This window comes from Harpia harpyja, chromosome 9 (assembly GCF_026419915.1).
Source record: "Harpia harpyja isolate bHarHar1 chromosome 9, bHarHar1 primary haplotype, whole genome shotgun sequence".
NCBI lineage: Eukaryota > Metazoa > Chordata > Aves > Accipitriformes > Accipitridae > Harpia > Harpia harpyja.
The window spans coordinates 47,340,163-47,349,848 of NC_068948.1; the positions used below are offsets into that span (position 1 = coordinate 47,340,163).

At 47.6% G+C, this 9,686-nt stretch overlaps 1 long non-coding RNA gene across 2 annotated transcripts; it reads right to left on the reverse strand.

Moving 5' to 3' along the window:
• Positions 1 to 3,496: 3,496 nt before the first annotated feature.
• LOC128145605 (uncharacterized) lies at positions 3,497 to 9,611 on the reverse strand. 2 transcript variants are annotated; one of them, XR_008236522.1, is made up of 4 exons: positions 9,422 to 9,611; positions 9,081 to 9,125; positions 4,786 to 4,875; positions 3,497 to 3,921 (listed from the first exon to the last, which is right to left on the reverse strand). It is a non-coding gene; the product is annotated as an uncharacterized LOC128145605 (long non-coding RNA). The 2 variants fall into 2 exon arrangements; XR_008236521.1 differs by having other exon boundaries at positions 4,786 to 4,931.
• Between the last annotated feature and the right edge of the window lie 75 nt (positions 9,612 to 9,686).

Genomic DNA, 9,686 nt, shown 5'->3' on the forward strand with positions numbered 1-9,686 from the left:
GAGCGCCTCTTGCTCCGTAAGCAGCAGTACTCGGGCCGTGCAGGTACTGCGCGTTGCAGGCAGCAAAGGGCAATTGTGACGCTTGCTGGCGGGAGCGGCAAGGAGTGTGGAGCCACGCTCCTGTAGGGAGCAAAGATGGAACCTCGAGGGCTCTGCGGTCATCTGCTGAGGACATCTAATATCCCGACGCGCCTCTTTTGCTTTCACTGCTTCCCGTCTAATTACTTTGCACGCCGGAGGGCAGGGCGGTAAGTAACACCGTGCAGCGTCTCTTCGATAAGAGACAAGCCCCGCACAAGAAGCCTTGCGTGCGTGCAGGATTAGGAGAGCAGAGTTGTGATAGCACAGAGGTGAGGAAAGGTGCGCCCACCCCAAGAGAGCCCCAGGATCGCCAGGGTATCGCTCACTTGCAGGTCGGCCGCTCGCATCTGGTCCGCTGGGACGCGCCGTTTCCTGCTGAACAGAGCTGCCCCTCTGGCACGAAGCAGCTTTGGGTCTCTTGTGGCCTGCCTTCAGGCTGTCACCTGAACCAGGCGTTGGTTTGTTTTTTTTTTTTTTTTTTTTGAAATCTCTCGCCAGCATCTGTTGACTGGCTGCTGTCCCTCCCACAACCCTGATGCCACGTGCAGACGGATACAGCAGTCCCTGGGGCTTGGTCCAGGGCAACCCCCCCTGCCCCCTGCCGTTTGCAGGTTCCCTGTGCTGCTTCTCCTCTCTAGAGAATGGGGTGGGGGGGCAGGGACAGAAGCGACCGCCCGCATTGTCTGTTGTTTGCGCTTGACTGCTGTAAAGGCTCCAGCCACTCGGGTGCTTTTTGGAACGGAGGCAATGAAGAGGACTGCCCGGGCTGCGAGTGGGGAAGGGGCAGGGAAACGTAAGCCCTGTGCCCCCAGTAAGTAGTTGCCGCCTGTGGCTGGTCTCTACTGGGCTGAGCTGTCAGTGGTGTCTCATCCAGCTGATGCTCAGAAGAGGATCGTTGCGAGGGTGCTGCTGGCCGGCGAGCGAAGGTGGGAACTGGCGTTCGGGAGGCGCGCATGCGCGGTAGCGCGTGTGGGTGGGCCCCTGCTGTTGCCTGGTAACCGAAACGCGGTACGGCAGCTGGTAGCGCCTTTTACGGCGCTCCTGCTGTTGCCTAGCAACCGCAGCGCGACACGACGCCTCGGCAACCGCGCATGCGCGGTGGCGCGGTTTATGGCTCTCCTGCTGTTGCCTAGCAACCAGAAGGCGGTCCCGGCGTTCGGGAGCCGCGCATGCGCGGTGGCGCGTTTTGCCGCCCTCCTGCTGTTGCCTGGCAACCAGAACGCGGCACAGGCGCTCGGGAGCCGCGCATGCGCGCTGGCGGCGCCTTTCGCCGCCGCTCTCTTCCGCCACCTCGTGACCAATGTTCGGTACTGCCGCTGGGGAGCCGCGCTGGTGCCTCGTGCCAAGCGCTCGCCGCTGCCACCCTGCGACCAATGTTCGGTACTGCAGCTCGGAGGCTGCGAGTGCGCGGGGCTGCCCCCGTCCCGCACGTGCCGTCCGACGGTACCGGCAATGCGGCGCCGGCGGGAGGTGCCGCCGCGCTCGTTGCTTCCTCCCGGTAAGGAAACGCCGCCGGAAAGGAAAGCTTGCATGGGCTGTCTCTGCCTGGCCTCCCTCTCCGCGCGGCGTGGCGCGGCGCGGCGCGGCGTGGCGTGGGAGCACAAGGGGACAGGCAGGGCACTTACCGGCTGTGGGCAGGAGCTGCTGCGGCTGAAGCTGGAGAGGCCAGAGAAAGGTAGAGAAGAAGAAATGGAAGGCCGGCCGGCCGGCCGCCCGGCCGGCAGCTGCCTCCCGCTGCAGGCAAGAGAGAGCCTGCCTCTCCGCGTGTGGAAGGATCCCTCTTCGTAGCCCACAGCAGGTCAGACCGACAGGGTGCACCGCAGGGTCCGTACGCAGCACCGACGGTGCGGTACGGCCGCGAGGCGTGCGGGCCAGCGAGGCTCCGTGCCCAGGAAGCCTCGTCTTGCAAGACCTGTGAGACGCGTGTTCTCCTAGGGGGAGGACGGCCAGCGCAGCCGGAGTTACGGAAGAGGAGGGGAGCGGGAGAGGAGCCGAAAGAAGCGTCTGAACTGGCAAAGTCTGCTGGCAGTGCCAAGAAACAGAGCTGTGGTGACCCGGGCCCTCGGGGCCCTGTCTCTCTCTCCCCTCTTCTGCGTTCTGGTCCCTCCCTGCCCCTCTCCTGGCCCCCTCTCTTTCCCACACCGCTGCTTTTTTTTTTTCTTCCTTTCCTCCCTTGTACCTCTGATACTGAAAAGCCGGTCCAAGAAACTCTCGAAGGCTCGTTTTGGAGTTTTAGAAAGCAGGCATTCTTCATTGCAGCGCTGGATGCTCGGGGGATAGTTCCACCTAGCGTGCGTGCCACAGCTTTAGCACAAACAGGTCATATAGACTAACTAATTGCATATGAATCAGATTAGTATACGTATACATAAAAATGATGGCAACTGATTATCATAGCACTGCCTACATCCGATCACGCGCAATGAAGGATCCATTTGAGACGAAGGGCTGCTTTTGCGACCACCGGCCCATTTGAAGTTCTTGCTGGCTGTCCTTGAAGTCTTTATTCTTGTCCTTGGTTCTTTGATCTCGAAGCTTAACGCAGTTTCAATCGCATGCGGTCAGTTTCAGCATTGTTCTCATCTAGTCATAAGAGCAAAGAACTGCAAAACTTAGGAGTACCTACCTCTGCTAGTTAATTGCTTGGCTATACTTTTGTCTATTGTTTCAATCATCGTGTTAGTGTAAGATTTCTAATAATTATTTACTGAATCTCACTTTTACAGTCACCTAGCAGCAAACCAGTTTCCACGGCTGGTACAAAATATTAAAACCATCCAAAAGTATTTAGACGTGCCATACAGAATGTATGGAAATATGCTATCAGAGGTGTCCCAGGGGCAGGGGGAGCGTCGGGGGGGGCCCCGAGCCCCGGAGCGGACTCGCTGGCAGGACTCGTTAGGCGCGCGACTGACCGAACGGACACCGGCCGGCCGGCCCCGTTGCCCTCCGGGCTGCGTTTGCGCTCCCTTTGCACGGGGCGAGGGGCCGTGAGGGAGCCCAGGGGAGGAGGAGGTGAGGCGCTGGGGGGGGGGGGGTCGGGCCGTGCCCCCCCCGTTCCTGCTGGGCTCCAGCTGTTGCAAATATTCTGGTAAAGAAATCAAAATTTAACCACATAGAAGAGTTAGGTTTGATTAAGAAGTAAAATTGTGAAGCGTAACGTATAGGATTGTTACGTTTGAAACGTAGCCATAGAAACTTTAGGAACTGCGTTACGTGTGACTATCGGAACCTTAATATTGTTAAGGTTGGAAATAGCTAACCCCAGAAACCTCACCAGGAAGTTACAGGTTTTTCTATGTTCCGTTTCAAGAAACGAAGGAAACCGTCGTGGACGCCAGTTTGCTGCTTGGAAACCCCCTTACCCTTCCCATCTTGATTTGAGTATCGAAGATTCCAGTCAGTAGAGCTAAGCGTAACTGACCAATGATTGTTTTTAAATAAGAATATTGATAAGGTTATATAATCAAAGGACCAATCCTTAGAAAGGTTAAATTTAAGAACGAGCATAGTATGCCTTTTTATGGAAAGAGCTTATGTAACAATGACCTGACAGAAAAAGTCTGTAAAAACTGATGGATTTTGATACTAAGTGGGACACGCCTTTGGAGGAGCGATCCCCGGTGTCCCCAGCGCTGCGATAAACGAAGTGCCCGCTTCTTAACTTCACGTTGGTGTTAAGGAGTTCTATTCCGGATTTCGGTAACGGTTTTGGCGACCCAGACGGGACCTTGCGAGTGAGACCGGACGAGATCGAGTGTCGATCGAACTCCGGCCGGCGCCGAGGTATTCTCGGGGAGAACCATCGCCCTCGACTCACAAAGCTCCTCGCAGCGTTCCCTGGAAAAAAGGTAAGGCGCTGCTTCTTTGGAATTTGTTTGGAAAGCCTGCCCGTGAGGCGCGGCGAAAGCTTCGCAGGGTTGGGGCTTGGAGGGTACCCGTTTGCAGCGGAAGCCTAGGCGTCTGCCCCTAAGTCGTAAGCGAAAGCTATTGCTGGGTTGGACTTTGTGTATTATTTGGGACAACTGTCATTTGCATTTGTTTGGTATTTGGGATTTGAATGTATATAAGTATAATGGCATTAGCAAAATTGTTTAAGAATAAGAGTGCAGGAAATAGAACTGCTGATGAAAAGATACCAAAAACATCACCGTTGGGATGTTTATTGGCACACTGGGGTGAATTGCAGGAAAAATGGGAAACAAACAGAACTTTGAGTTATAATACTATATTGCAATTACTGTTGTTTTGTAGGAGAGAGAGTAAATGGAATGAAGTGCCATAGGTAGATTTGTTCTTTTTAAGTGAACGTAGCTGACGGGGACCGGCGGGGAGTCTCCCAGCAGAAGCTCTGGTTACAGCTAAACTGGGAGAACACAAAATTGAATATGAATTGACGCTAGAGTCACCTTTTCAGTTTTAAATACCTTAGAGGGAGAGTTAAGTTTTGAAGAAATTGGTGGTGTTGGTGCAACAAGTGAACGAGAAACTAGACCCTTCTTTAAATCTTTAACAATGAAATTAGGAAAGCAATGGGTCACTCAGCAGTTTTTGTATGTGCCAAATTCTCCTAAACTCCTGTTAAGGGGAGATCTACTGGAGAACTTAGAGGCAGAAATTAAATTAAAAAATGGAGAGATTAAAATTTTAATTCCAGAAACTAAACGTATCGAAGCAGTGGCTTTGCTGTTACAGGATGGTTACCGAAAGCAGAAGATCATACCAGTCAAAGTATAATGCTGTAATTCCAATCGTCTGGACTGGGAAGTTCCCGGTAAATCCAAAAAGCAGAACCTGTGAGACTTGATGTAAAGCCAGGATCGAATCCGCTAAGAATTAAGCCATACCCCCTAAAACTGGAAAGCCGGAAAGGGTTAGTATTGATAATACAAAAATTTTTAAGATATAAATTGTTAACAGAATGTGAATCCAAATATAACACCCCGACCTTGCCTGTTAAAAGGCTAATGAAAAAGATTATAGATTAGTTCAACACCTCAGAGCAATAAATCAAATAGTACAAGATATTCATCCGGTAGTAGCAAATCCTTATACTTTGTTAACAACCCTAACAGAGAAACGAGAATGGTTCACAGTGTTAGACTGAAAAGATGCCTTTTTCTGTATTCCCTTGGATCCCAACAGTCAAGAGCTTTTTGCTTTTGAATGGGAAAATCCCGAGACTGGGAGAAAAAGACAATATACACGGACAGTCTTGCCTCAAGGCTTTAAGAATAGTCTTACCATTTTTGGAAATCCATTGGCACGAGAATTAGAGCTTTGGAAGAAAGAAAATAATCAAGAAATCTTGTTGAAATGTATGGATGATCTGTTAATTGTAGCTGAGATGGAAGAACAATGCACAAAGTTAACTATTAACTTTTTGAACTCTTTGGGAATCAGTGGATAGCGAGTGTCAAAAGAAAAAACCCAAATAACCCAGAAAGAAGAAACTTATTTGAGTTTTAAAATCCTAAAAGGACAGAGACAATTAGGAACTGAGCGCAAAGAGGCAATTTGTCGTCTCCCCGAACCTAAGACTAACAAATTAATGACGAGCATTTCCGGGAACGGTTGCGTGGTGTCACCTGTAGATTATCAGTTGTGGCTTGCTGGTCCGACCTTTATAGGAGCAGCTCAAAACCTCAAACAATGGATTGGACTGATGAGACAAGGGGAGTCAAAAGAATCTCAGTAGACATAATAAAGGGGGATGAGAGATGATGTTTAGCGCTTACATTGTTGAAATTAGCTGAGGCAAAGACGGTCTTTGATAAGAAGAGCTGGTCCCAAGGACCAGCCAATGAGGTAGAGACAGCTCCCGATAAGAAGCAGGAGCAGGCCCCAAGAGCCAGCTAAGACCGGTCTTGCGGCTTGGGTGAATACCAAGAAATCACTGAGCCTGCGCAAGAAAAAAGGTTGCTAGCGGTGACGAAGAGGAGTCATCTCTCTTCATCTCTGCGACCACCAGACGACCACCATAAAGAGGCACTGCGCAAGCGCAGCTGAGAGGGGACTATGGCAATGACCTCTCGGAGCTAATTTTAATAGGAAGCGGGGATAGGTCACGCATATGTATAGGCGTATTGTGAATACGTAACACTTGACTGTATAAACTTGAGACAAACTGCCGAGTCGGGTGCGCACGACTTTGGTGGGACTACCCCCCGTGCTGCCCAGCGCCGAATGAACATACCTACTTTACAATCTCACTGACCGTGGAGTCTGTTTTCCGCACGTCACTGATGCCGAGAAAGCTACTTTCAAAGAATTGAAACAGGCTGTAATAGGGGTGCCAGCCCTAGGCCTGCCAGATCTCACAAAGACATTTGAACTTTTCACTCGCGAAAGAAGAGGTATAGCTCTGGGCATCCCGGCCCAATATTTAGGGCCAAGTGGGCGAGCTGTGGCCTACTTCTCGAAGCGATTAGATCAGGTGAGTCTGGGATGCTCTGGTCGTCTGAGAGCCGTCGCTGCAACTGCGCTACTGATCCAGGAAGCTCGTAAGTTCACCTGAGGACAAAGGATCGCTGTACGTTTCCCATACGATAACTGTTGCGCTAAAACAGAAAGGGGGGCATTGGTTATCCCCTAGCAGAATGCTGAAATACCGAGTGGTGTTGCTGGAACAAGATGATGTTTGCTTAAGAACTACTACCACCGTTAACCCTGTTGCGTTTTCAACAACTGATCAAGTTAAAGGAGAACTGGAACGTGACTGCTCGCAGACAATCGAAAGAGTTTACCCCAGCTGACTGGATCTCTGAGATGTGCCGCTAGAAGAAACAGACTGGGAACTCTATACCGACGGAAGCGGTTTCATCTGTGAAGGAAAACGTTTATCGAGATAGACAATAACAACCGAGGAGATAATTGCGTTGCGAACTTTGCCTTCGATGATATCTGCCCAAAAGGCTGAATTGAGAGCTCTTATTCGAGCTCTGGAACTAAGTCAAGGAAAGCGAGTCAACATTTGGACAGACTCAAAGTACGCTTTTGGAGTAGTACGTGCGCGTGGAGCGATATGGAGAGAGAGAGGACTGTTATCTGCACAAGGAACCACCATTCAGCATGCAGAACAAATACCGAAATTGTTAGAAACCGTTCCAAAACCAACAGCAGTCACGATAACGCGCTGTAAAGCGCATCAGTTAGGTAAGACTGTTCCTAACGCCGGTAACCGACTGGCTGATAAAGCTGCTAAAGAGGCTGCAGAAAAAGGCATCCTAGCGCTAGTTCCAGAGAAAAGTATAAAATTGCCTAAAGAAACTCCAAATTATAATGAAAAAGATGGAAGAATTAATTGTTAGATTGCAGGCTAACAAAATGAAACAGGACAGGCTGTAACACCGACAGGTCAAATAATAGTCCCGCCCACAATAATAAGAGAAACTGCCCGAGCTGAGCATAACAAAGGCTATCGGGGAACAGAAAGTAAAATATGACAAAGATTGTTTAAACATTTATAAGCGGATGTGAAATTTATATATAAAATGATCCCCAAATCAGTAATAAGATTATCTTTGGAATTATTAAATAAGGAAATTTTTTAGGGGAATACTAGCAAATTGATTTTATAGAATTGCCTTGAAAAGAAGGATCTATCCTAGTTTTAGTTGATATCTTTACTGGGTGGCCCGAGGCTTTCCCTTGTCGCACCGACAAAGCAAGAGAAGTAGTTAAAGTCTTGCTCAAAGAGATAATACCAAAATATGGGGTGCCTGTAAGAATGTCATCTGACAATGGCCCTCATTTTATAGCAAAGATGATGAGACAAGTTGAGCAAAGTATTATCTATAGATTGAGACTATCACACCCCATATAGACCACAAGCAAGGGGGGGCGGGGGGGGGGGGGGGGGAAGAAAGAGAATGAACTATACCCTTAAGCAACAGTTGAGTAAAATTTGTCAGGAAACCTCACTCACATGGGTTAAAGCCTTACCCGTGGCTCTATTAAGAATCAGAGTATAGCCAGAAGAGAAAGAAAATGTAAGTCATTAGGCAATGTTATATGAAAGACCGTATCAAGAGACCTATGTTCTGAGTATCTTGAGTGGCTTTGGAGATTTTAAAAGGTGTTATGATTTCTTTAAGAAATTCTTTTCAAGAACTTCGTCAGTATGTCTCCGCAGCTGGACCCTTAGAATTGGACGTAGCAGCGCATCCCTTCCGACCAGGAGATTGAATATATATAAAATCACTGAGAAGTGGAAAGGACCGTATCGAGTCATTTTAAGAACACTTACAGCAGTAAAGGTCTGGGAGAAGAACCTTGGCTTCATTATTCAAGGCTAAAGAAAGCACCAACAGGAAATTGGAAGTCTAAAGAAACTGGCCCTTTGAAACTGAAAACCTGTAAGTAAGTTTCACGTTATCTCTTTGGGAAAACAATTGTGTAAAGTTTATAATATTGGGGTTGCTATTAGGAATATTGTCAAGGGCAGTAATCTTTTTGTGTGTTATAGGGTTTAAGTATTTTTTTTGAGGGGTTCCAAACACAAGATAAACAAAACGAAACAATTATTGTTTGAGCTATTAATCTTGATATTAACCGTTTCTGTAATTCTGATTAAAAAAAAAAAAAATTCTAGTTTTGGAATTGATTCAAAGTTTTGTAAAGACACAAAATTTAACCTCGATAACAGCCTGCCTTCCGATTCCAAAGTCAGATGAAAATCTAGTTCCGTGGAGAATACTGACATTGAATTTAACCAAAACTTGAGAAAAGACGTAGAACAATGAGAATCATTTTAGCAAATTAAATTGGATGGATTTAAAAGGCAATTATTTTTTTAAATTTGAAAGAAGGAATTACAGCATTTTGAATTATAACATTACCAAACCATCCACCTCACGGACAAAAGAATTAATTTATCGCCCTTCGGGAGAGACTTGTACAAACACCCCTTGGGGCGGTCAGCTGCCAAAACCGTAGAGACAAGTGCGAAAAGGAACTTGGGATCCTATTTAAAATATAAAACGATGTTTGGAATTTACTGGAGTTCCAGGATCCTTGTTAGATCCACCCAGAGTCAGGACCATCTATGGAAATTTAGATTGGTTTAGACAAAGAGAGAAAAATCACACATCCTAAAGAGAAGGGTATGAACGTTTAGACTTGCAACTCCTCTGACCCCAAAATCCAAAGACTTTCTCTAGTAGCTAAAGCTCTAAGATGGGGGATGTATTTGTAGAAAGTAGAATAATATTTTAAATGATCCTGGGTCCCCTCTTAATAATGGAAAAAAATTAGCTTGGAATTGACTGTATTAAAGGACAGGTGAAAAGTTTAGGGTTAACTGTTTTGGGTGAATAGTGATGATATACGATCCACTCACCTTTTCCTGAAGGACAAAAGCAAATAATGGACTTTAGACTTAATAACTCTATCCTCTCTCTGGAAGAAATCTCCCTTGTGGCCTCGGCGGTGGACCTGGGTAAATCGAAAAGATGATACCTGGCAATTGCCAAGTCTTAGAACTAAAATAAGACGGGTATTAAAATCTGTATTTTTACCCCAGTGAACAGCTCGTCAAGAGTCATCTTACTTTGACATCTTTCATTCCGTAAACGAAGCGCCTGCTTCTGAACTTCCCATGGGTG